The 9,656-nt window shown below is 32.0% G+C and overlaps 1 long non-coding RNA gene across 1 annotated transcript; it reads right to left on the bottom strand.

Annotated features, from left to right (window-relative positions):
- Positions 1-6,839: 6,839 nt before the first annotated feature.
- On the bottom strand, positions 6,840-7,328 carry LOC122313364. Its single transcript, XR_006243365.1, has 3 exons — positions 7,248-7,328; positions 7,080-7,146; positions 6,840-6,909 (listed from the first exon to the last, which is right to left on the bottom strand). It is a non-coding gene; the product is annotated as an uncharacterized LOC122313364 (long non-coding RNA).
- Between the last annotated feature and the right edge of the window lie 2,328 nt (positions 7,329-9,656).

Genomic DNA, 9,656 nt, shown 5'->3' with positions numbered 1-9,656 from the left:
CATGTTCTTATCCTCTTCCTTATAAAGATTAAAAATCAGTCCTCCCAAGTGCCTATGATATAGTCTTAAACGGCATATGTTTCGTGTACTTTACTTTTTAAAAAAAAAAAAAATGAATTTTATTATTAAAAAATGAGTTTTCTCTTGTACAAATGAATTTTTAATTATTTATATTTTAAATTATTTATGACTTGCATGATCACAGATTCGCAACAACGGTGTAAGTTTACCAAATAGCAAAATTTGTCAAATTATATATTGTATGAAATGGAGGAGCAAGTGAAATTTTGGGTAAGACACGAAATCATATATAGTTAAAAGTCCATGGATTTAGATTTGGTTGAATAGACTTTATATAGATGAACAGACTTGGTATAGAAACGTTTAAACTACGTACCAAGAGATATGACCTAATTAAAACAAGTGAGGGGCAAGAGAGAGAGCCTTTAGGTTTAAATTGCATATCGATTTCGAGAGGGAAAAGGAGTGCATATGATATTATGGTTGGCTCTACCACTTGTTTGTTTGTATCCATCTTCTTACGTTTATATGTCCAATCGAAAAGGACAACATGCATCTACTCTTTTTTTTAAGTTTTCCATATATACAATAATACAGTCAATATTGGCAACAATGTATTTTCCTTCGTCAAAAATAGAAAAAAAAAAACACGTACTCTAAAATTATAATCAGTGTAAAATCATTATTTATTTAAAAATTTAAATTTTTAAAAAATAATAAATTGAATTATTTATATTATAATTTTAACAATCTGACGATACTTTTTCTCTCTTAAAATGTAATTGCTTATTTTTGCAAAAAAATGATAGTTGGTTTATTAATAAAGGCTCTCACTCCTCTCTCTTAGTGGATATATTGGCATCAAATCTCGATATCCCAAATCCTTTTACAAAAAGAAAATGTTTACTAAAATATTATCGTCATCTTGCATGCCATCCAAATATCACTTTTTCTTGCTTTTGCTTTAAAAATGGCTTTATTTTTTAAAATCATAGCAACATCAATAAAGTACAAAGCTACTTCATACCTAACAATTAATTAAGAACTCATTGGTTCTACAAAAGGCCGGTGATCCTTGAGAAAGTGGATATCCATTGTCTTGCAGAGAAATAGGCTTAAATTCATGCTTAATCTAACATGTAACTGGTGACAAGGACTCTCCTATTAGAATTTCTTTATTTAGCAATTTCCATTTTTTTTTTCTGACTTTATTCATAAACTAAAGAATGAGAGTAATTATTTATATTATATTATTAACACTTCTTCACTTTCTTTTAATGAGTAAGTTTAATTCGTAAAAGGGCCCATAAACGTATTACTAAATCTGCCTGCTGTCAGTTTAAGTAAGAAGGATAATGTTGTCTCTAAAATATGAATAATCTGGTATGAGTCTGTAGAGTTCTAACTTATTTGTCAAGTTTGATAAATAATCTTCTGTCATACACACAACTGAATGAATACTCAAAGAAATTACAGTTATAGTATATATTTTTAACTACTAACAACAAAATGCATAAAAGGTATTTGCCATAAACACATATGCATACAAACATATACAAACCAACAGGCATGTAATCATCACCCACATTCAGCCCCCCCAAATCCGGAGGAGACTGCCCATCCACTGGCTAAGCAAATTATCATAAAGACCCACAAGAAGAACGTGAGAAAGAGAGGATAAACTGTAAGGTGAGCTGGCAATCACATATAATCACTTTTTCTTGTAGTGTACATATAATCACTATTTCTTGTAGTGTACATTAATGCCTCTATAATTAATGATATTACTTGCTCTCTCTGTCTCTCTCCCTCTCAAAAAGCCTAAAGTGTTGTCTCCAAGGGTATGTTTCTTGGAAATGCAGAGCCGGAGAAGCTAGAAGGATCAGTTAAAGCAGATTTCTATCATTTTTCATATTAAAAAAAAAAAAACACACATTCAGAATATTAGTTTAGGCCTTCACTCCTACATAAACTAGAGGGCTGAACCATAGACAAACTTAACCAAGCCCAATTAAAAATAAAAATATATTTTTATTTTATACCTAAACAGAACTTAAAAAAAAAAAATATCAGAGCACCCCTCAATTTATGTTAGTTTGTGTGACAGCCATAACCTGATAATACTTCTTCATGAATATTCTTAACTCCAAGAAGAAGATGTTTGGAAGAAGCAGATTCTTGGGCTTCAAAAAATACAGTATGGTGCTAACAGAAATTAGTTTTCAGGAATCCCACAACATATACAGCCCAATATTCTTCCCCAGCATGCAGTCCTTACTTTCAACAAAATAACTTTGTTCCTTGTTGCAACGAGTTTATATAAAATGCTTCCCATATTTTTCTCTCTTTTGCTTGGAAGGTGAGGTAGTAGAGTTTGAAAGATATTCCCCATTATGTAGGTTGTATTAAAAGCTGTATAGAGCCATGAAGAGAATGGTATGCTAACTAGTAAATTTTAGGAATCTAGTTATCTGTTATTGTGCTCCCACCCTATTTCAGAAGAAAGTTTATTTCTAGCATCAATTAAGAAAGCGTGACATGAACACAAAGAGTTTTATTACAAATTTTGATGATTTCCTAGTATCAAATAGATCAACACCCCTAATTTGATGGCAGGATTTTTAAGCTTAATCAAATATTACATATAAATTTTTGTCAAATTACTTGTGCAGGAAAAAGAGCAACATATCGTTTGAGGACAGTCCAATTTATCAACCAGATATAACTGTTAATGCATGAATGAATGAACATCAACGAGAATTATACAGAGCAATTCAGTTTCAAAGAACAATGTTCATATAACAACAGTAGAATTCACATGCAAAGTTCATAGAGACGGTAATATGTTTTAATAATCCTCAGGAATGAATATTCTTCATCAAATAGTTTTATATTGGTAAGAAGAAATACCTGGCAATACATCCGATCTGAAAGAACGTCTAATTAACAAAGGAGGTTGAGGATACAAGCGCAAAGAGAGTGTCTAAACAGTAGCCTCTTCCTGTTACAATGGGAGCATCATCAACTCTAGTAAAAAACAATTTGACTTAAACAGTTTCACTTGCATTTTGTCTATGCTAAAACAAAAACAGTCACTACTAAAATTACCCCATTTCTAGTAAGGCTGCTGAATATTGATCATGATAAACCCAAAGATAATCTTTAAGAACATGCATGCATATCTACAACCAAAACTGCAATCAGTAATATATAGACACTTGAAATCCAACAGTATTGTCGATTTGGGGATTGTGAAGTGTAGGCACTAACTATTATAACTCTGTAAAATGATAGGAGAACATATATTGATTATCTATATCCAAGTAGTACTGCTAGTACTAAGATGATATGTATCTCTTTAGATCAAAAAGTACTCTTGGGGTTTAGATAGGCTGTATCAAATCACTGTTATAACAACATTGAACAAACTTAAACCGTCCTCTATATAAGCCACATATATTTGTAGTTCAACGAACAATATCTACATATCAATGTTACGACAACATTGATTTGACTAATAACCTGACCCTTCATCACTAACTCTATATATAATTAAACCATTTATAATGATATGTAGAATTTCCATATCTTTCACCACCTGCATTGAATACTTTTAGTTTTAGCAAACTTTAACAAATGCAATGATGATCAATAAATAAATTGAAAGACAATGTTGAGTTATCAAATGTAAAGAAAGCTGCATTCTTGACTTCATCAGTGATTAGGAGTTTTGTAGTCCCAAAACTTCAAAGATTATTGATGAGGAAAAGAAGGTTTCACATGCTTCATTAATGAATGACACAGAGAAGGCCATATTGGAACCAGCAAGAATTAAGGTCAAGCTGAATGCAGAGAATGTTGATATTTGTTACCCTCCAATTTTTCAAAGCGGAGGAGATTTTGATCTGAAACTGAGTGTTTCAAGCAACCATGAGAACCTTTACTATGATAGATTGGTGTGATTATATGTGCATATCTTGCTGCTCTCTCGGTAGTTGAGAAGGATGCCCTCAAATTGGCTGCAAGCATGACTAAAACTGCAGCGACTAGAATTCGCCTCGAGTTTCATGAGTCGGGTCTTAGTCTTAATGCTAAGAATGATCGAATACTAAAACCAGTGCATAGTAGTTAACGTGTCACTATTATTCCATAACTTGCAGGCTGAGACCAACAACCCAAAAACTCAGAAATTCTAGGTGTTGCTAGTTGATACAGTTATTGTTGGTGAAGAGGTCCCAGAGATTGTTACTCTATCAAGTTCCAAAGCTGTGAAGGATGTAGAGTATTCTTTCAATGAGGATGATGAGGAAGAAGATGAGGGGCCAAAAATCAAAACAGAGGCTAAATGTAGTATAGCAACACTGGCAAAAGCGACTTAGCGTATTCTTTCAATACTCTTTTTTTTATTCTGTATTGCAAGGCTGTTATGCTCTAGATATTTACGTTGTTTGGGGTTCATTGGGTTATTCCCAGGAACATTATTGAAGTATATTGATTAAAAAAACAAAGATTATTGAGGTATATCCCCTTTTTTGTCTGTTGTAACTTGTAACCCCTTCTTTTGTCCCTACTTCTTTAATATTCCTTCACTCTGTGTGTGTGTGTGTCCAACAGTAATATATATAAATGGATGTGCCTTATGTGCTTCTTCAGCTTGTGAAAAATCAGGAGTTCAGATAAAAGGAGCCATTTGGAACCAACACTTGTGGTGCTTCCCTTGGGAGCAGTTGCAGGATATTCATATAAAAAATAATCACATGTCAATTGCCCAGATGGGCTAGATTTTTTTGTACTTTATCACATTAGCAAGGTTCAACCTTTGGAATGATACCCCACTGTCAACTCCATTAAAGATGATAGATTGGTGTTGTAAACACCATAAACACAATAGAAATAAGCAAAATAATGTAAAGCTTTGTTGAACATATTTAGGGTGGTAGAAAGAAAGATGAATCAAAATACAAAGAAGCAATGAAAATTATAGAAACTAATATAGAAACTAGACTCACAAATCTTGCCCAGATAACCCTACTGCATAAAATGGGTTCTCCATACAGCTTCCAAACATGGATCAATACCATTCAACTACTAAATTCTAGTAGCTATATACATATGTCATACATATACAGCTATAAAACATCGTTGATATATAAGTAAAGATTGAAGGTTTGTTATGACATATACATAGAGAAACAAAGTGACATGAAAGTGCCAAAACCTTGAAAGAAAGTGATCAAAAAGAGTATATATCAAGTGCCAAATAAAAGAATTTTTTAAATCAAAAAAATGAATTTCTGAACAAGCTCAAGTCCTTTAAGAGAAATTATTCATCCCCGGTACAAACAAAAACAGCCAAAACTCCAGAGAAATCAAACCCTTTTGAGTCTAATTATTTCATTAACAAATTATTATTTCTGGATGCTGGATATGTAAACTTCATATCCAGTGTGCAATCTCCAGTCACGTCACTAGGAGCAGATGCAAGAGTTAGTGAGCTTATTGAAGAAGATTTAAGGGTATGGAAGAAGGGAGATGTAGTGAAGGAGCATGTCAGTAATGAGGAGGCTTCATTGATATGTAGTTTACCTATCAGCATAGGTGGGGGAGGAGATAAGTTAATCTGGAATTGCAGTGAGACTGGGGAGTTCTAAATTGGGAGTGCTTATTAATTGGCTAAAGAGAGGAAAAGGAAGCAAAGGAAGAATGCTAGAAAATCAAAGGAAAGAATGAAGAGAGGTGGGGGAAGATAAGTAGATTAAAGTAACCCAAATGTCATAAAACATTCCTATGGAGGGCAAATAATGAATCATTATCAACTAAAGTAACATTTGAAGAAAAATGTTAGTAAAAACCCTTACTGTCCAATCTCTAGTTGAGAAGAAGAGATAGTAATACATGTACCATGGACATGTATAGCTGTCATCAATATTTGGGCAATTGCAAGTAGTAAGTTGCAGAAGTGGGAGTTAACGTAGCAGATTTTACAGAGTTATGGATGAATGTTATCTTTGTTTAAAAAGAATAAATTAATTATGTGATGCACATGTAAAAATTTAGTGTTGTAAGGTGCATGAGAGAAAATGTCTTAAATCCACACAAACAAGATAAAGCAACAACCAAAGATTCAAGGTCAACAAGAAGCTCAAAACTTACAAACAACTCTCTTTTGTTCTTTAAATCATATAACATCAGATTAACATCAGCTACTCAAGCCTTGAGTTTCATATTGAACTTGGTTTCCATTTATTTAAGGTGTGATTCTATCTTCTTCTTCTTCTTCTTTTTTTAAGTTTCTCTCAAAACTGACTTTGTTTTCATTCTGTTATTATCAACACGGATTCATTAGTCTTGGGGCTATTAAATAAATATCAATCACTAAAAAGGCAATAAGTTCTATTAAATTCCTGCCAATTTTGGTACCACTATATTCAGAATTTTGTACCATCAATTTTTTGCAAGATTTTCTTCATGACTCTCTGCTTACATCCATCACAATGGATGTTAACTTTGAGAACAGATTTTTGCATTCACAAGCAAGCCAAAAAAAAAAAAAAAAAAGGCATAAAGCATAGGTAAATACCATTCAAATGGAATCAAATACCAAGATAATTAGCTATTATTGGCTTTGGGTATAACACGGGGCTATCAGAAGGAGGCCATAAGATAAAATGCATCCAAACACGATACAATGCAGAACAAGTTCATTCAGAACATGTAGAAATAAGCAAATTTTCAGATACATGGAGAACATTATACTTGAAAAATATTAATAAAATCAGAAAAGAAACAACTAAAACTGAAAAATACCTGTTCATACACAAATACAAAACTATTGAATCCAGCCAAACAATTTTCAACAAGACCCCCTACAAGCTCGAACATATCTTGCTGAAAATAAAATAGAATTATTTAGCATTCAACACCAACAACAGATTAAAAGGTGATTAAAAGATGTGTGTGGAAAGGTAAAAACAGAGAGGGTAGAGTCTGTGTGCGCTTGAGTAAACCAGAACAGGGAGGGTGAGATCAGAGAGTGGGAAGGTTGAGAAAAAGCTTACCAGCGTGAAGAGAACTACTGGAGACGACACTACAGAGATTCGATCAACCAAGATGAACAAGATGGTTCTAGGGTTCAAATCGCACAATCACAAAATCAGAAATAGGGTTCAATTTGATCACAAAAACGGTAGAGAGAGGAAGAGAGAGTGAAAGAAAGAATGGCTCACCGAGAGGAGGTGGTCGACGGCGAGAGTCCACGTCCACCTGAGGGTTTGTCGCACGGCAATGAGAAATAAGGAAAAAATGTAAGAATGAAAATCGGAGGAAAAATCAAAAAGGTCAGTTGCAGTAAGAACGAAAATGAAGAAAGGGGAATCGGGATATCCGAGTGTACGAGGGAAAATCTAAGGGGAGAGGGGGAGAGAAATTAAAATTGGCGCCTGTCGCTTTTAAAAGACATTCCCAACGATTTAAGTTTTGTTGTAATACAATATATACCATTTGCAGCTATTTTTTACGTTGTAAAAAGTTAAAAATAGATGCAAAAGTCCTGTCTACATAATGTGGCGAATTTTTTCGTTACAAAAAATTAAAAAAGTCGCTGTAAAAAATAGTTTCAAAACTTGATGATAAAATGCAGCGGCAATATTAAAATCACTGCAATTGATAACCTATTGCAGCGATTTTATTTCCAACAATTTTAAAATCGCTGCAAAAGATCATTTTTCTTGTAGTGACAATATATAAAAGTTTGGATTCAAATTTAATATCTATTCTTTAATATCATGTGAAATTATTATTTATTTTAAAATTTTAAATTAATAAAAAAAGATAAATTTAATTATATATTTATATTATATTTTTTAAAGACGGAGTGTGATGCAAGTAAGCATTCTAAAAATAGACAGGCCGGTTGTTAGACTTTTCAGGTGGGAAAACGTGGGAAGGAATGAAGAAAATAAGTAAAAGAAAATTGAAAATTGAAATAGCAGCGTAACATCGATTCACATTTAGACAGACAGAAAACCTAGATTCTGTTGACTCTAGAACCAGAGTGTTCAATCCACGTGCGTGTGGAAAGAAAGAAAAAGATACTTATACGGCTACCGAAAATCCTTTTTGAAATTTCTGGATGCATGCATGTCATCACGTAATCACATTCGTCGTACGATAAAAGTCAATATATATTTTTTTTTTTCGCTCTATTATACGTACGTGCCGAAAACATGTTCCAAGATGTTAACATGATGCTGGAGATAGTCGTCTAATATGGTCCACTTCTTCAATTATATCATGTACTATTACTGTGCAGATAGTGAAGTACTTATTTTCGTGACCCCTGTATTTTAATCTTTTTGGCAACGTATTTATAAGTAAATGGTGTGGTGGTCCAAACGACAGGAACATATTTCCTACCTTAATTAATTACGTACGGCCAACCTGAGATGCTTATCGACCTAACTTCTATAATATATATATATATATATTACTGACTCTCACGTGCTACTAAATATACTAAACTTTTGGAGGTGGTCGTTCTTGAGTTTATATACTCTTATATGGTAATTTAATATGTACCGGATCCTTCAATGAAGTTGCTATTTCATATAAAATAAAATAAAATAAAAAAATTGTACTCCATCGAATATGAAAAATAATATTAGGTACAAGTCTTAAATAAACAAGTCTCGTGTAGATATTTTATAAAAAAAATCACTTAAAATTTAGAGGTCTTTTTATATTTGTTTAGATGAAATCTACTTTTTTATAAATAAACTATGCAAAATTTATCTATTTGAAACATTTGTAAATCATTACTTAGAGTATAGGAATAAAATAAATAAAAGAGCTCCATTAAATTAGCAAAAGTGTGGATAAATTGGCTGGATCATCCAGATAAAATTATTGGACTACTATTCCAAGAAATATATTTATTTTCGATCTCTTCACTTGTACCAAAATCCCTCCATTTTTGTCAATCGCAACTGTTTTCTTTTTCTTTTTCCACAGACACATTCAACTCATCTCGACTGCAAGCATGCAGTATGGACCATTGCCGCATCTGCAATATTAATGATGATGCTAACAAATTATCTTCTCATAAATTAAGAAGGTAAAATTAAAATAAATAAAAAAATCAATAATCTATCAGTATTATCCGTAATTTAAAAATATTTTCTACTGTAACCATATGAATTCATCCCATCTTTTTGTATATAGAAACCTGATAAAATTATCATTAACATTAATTTTAATTTTCAATTTATAATAAACATATTTTATATTTTTTTATTTAGATATGTTGTTTATACTTTAGATATATGTAGGCACATGAGTATGAATATAGGTAGATAGAGCATGTTAACTTTCTGTTTTAACATTAATATTTGCATGTTAAGTAATTTAAGCTTTTTTTTTAATTTTACCAAACTTTTCCATGTTGTAATTTTATAACTAAATAAAACGTGAACTTATATAGATCTATCGTTAACTATTAGGTTAACCTCAAGTTATCCACACTTATATATATATATATATATATATATATATAAGTGTGATTTGATACAAAATTGTTATATAACTTTATCGTGCATTCTTGCTCATGCTCAACCTACCTAATCAACCGACAACTCGTT

The sequence above is a fragment of the Carya illinoinensis genome, chromosome 6 (genome assembly GCF_018687715.1).
Source record: "Carya illinoinensis cultivar Pawnee chromosome 6, C.illinoinensisPawnee_v1, whole genome shotgun sequence".
NCBI lineage: Eukaryota > Viridiplantae > Streptophyta > Magnoliopsida > Fagales > Juglandaceae > Carya > Carya illinoinensis.
The sequence above is the reverse complement of the archived record's forward strand: the minus strand, read 5'-3'. Positions and strand labels throughout refer to the sequence as shown.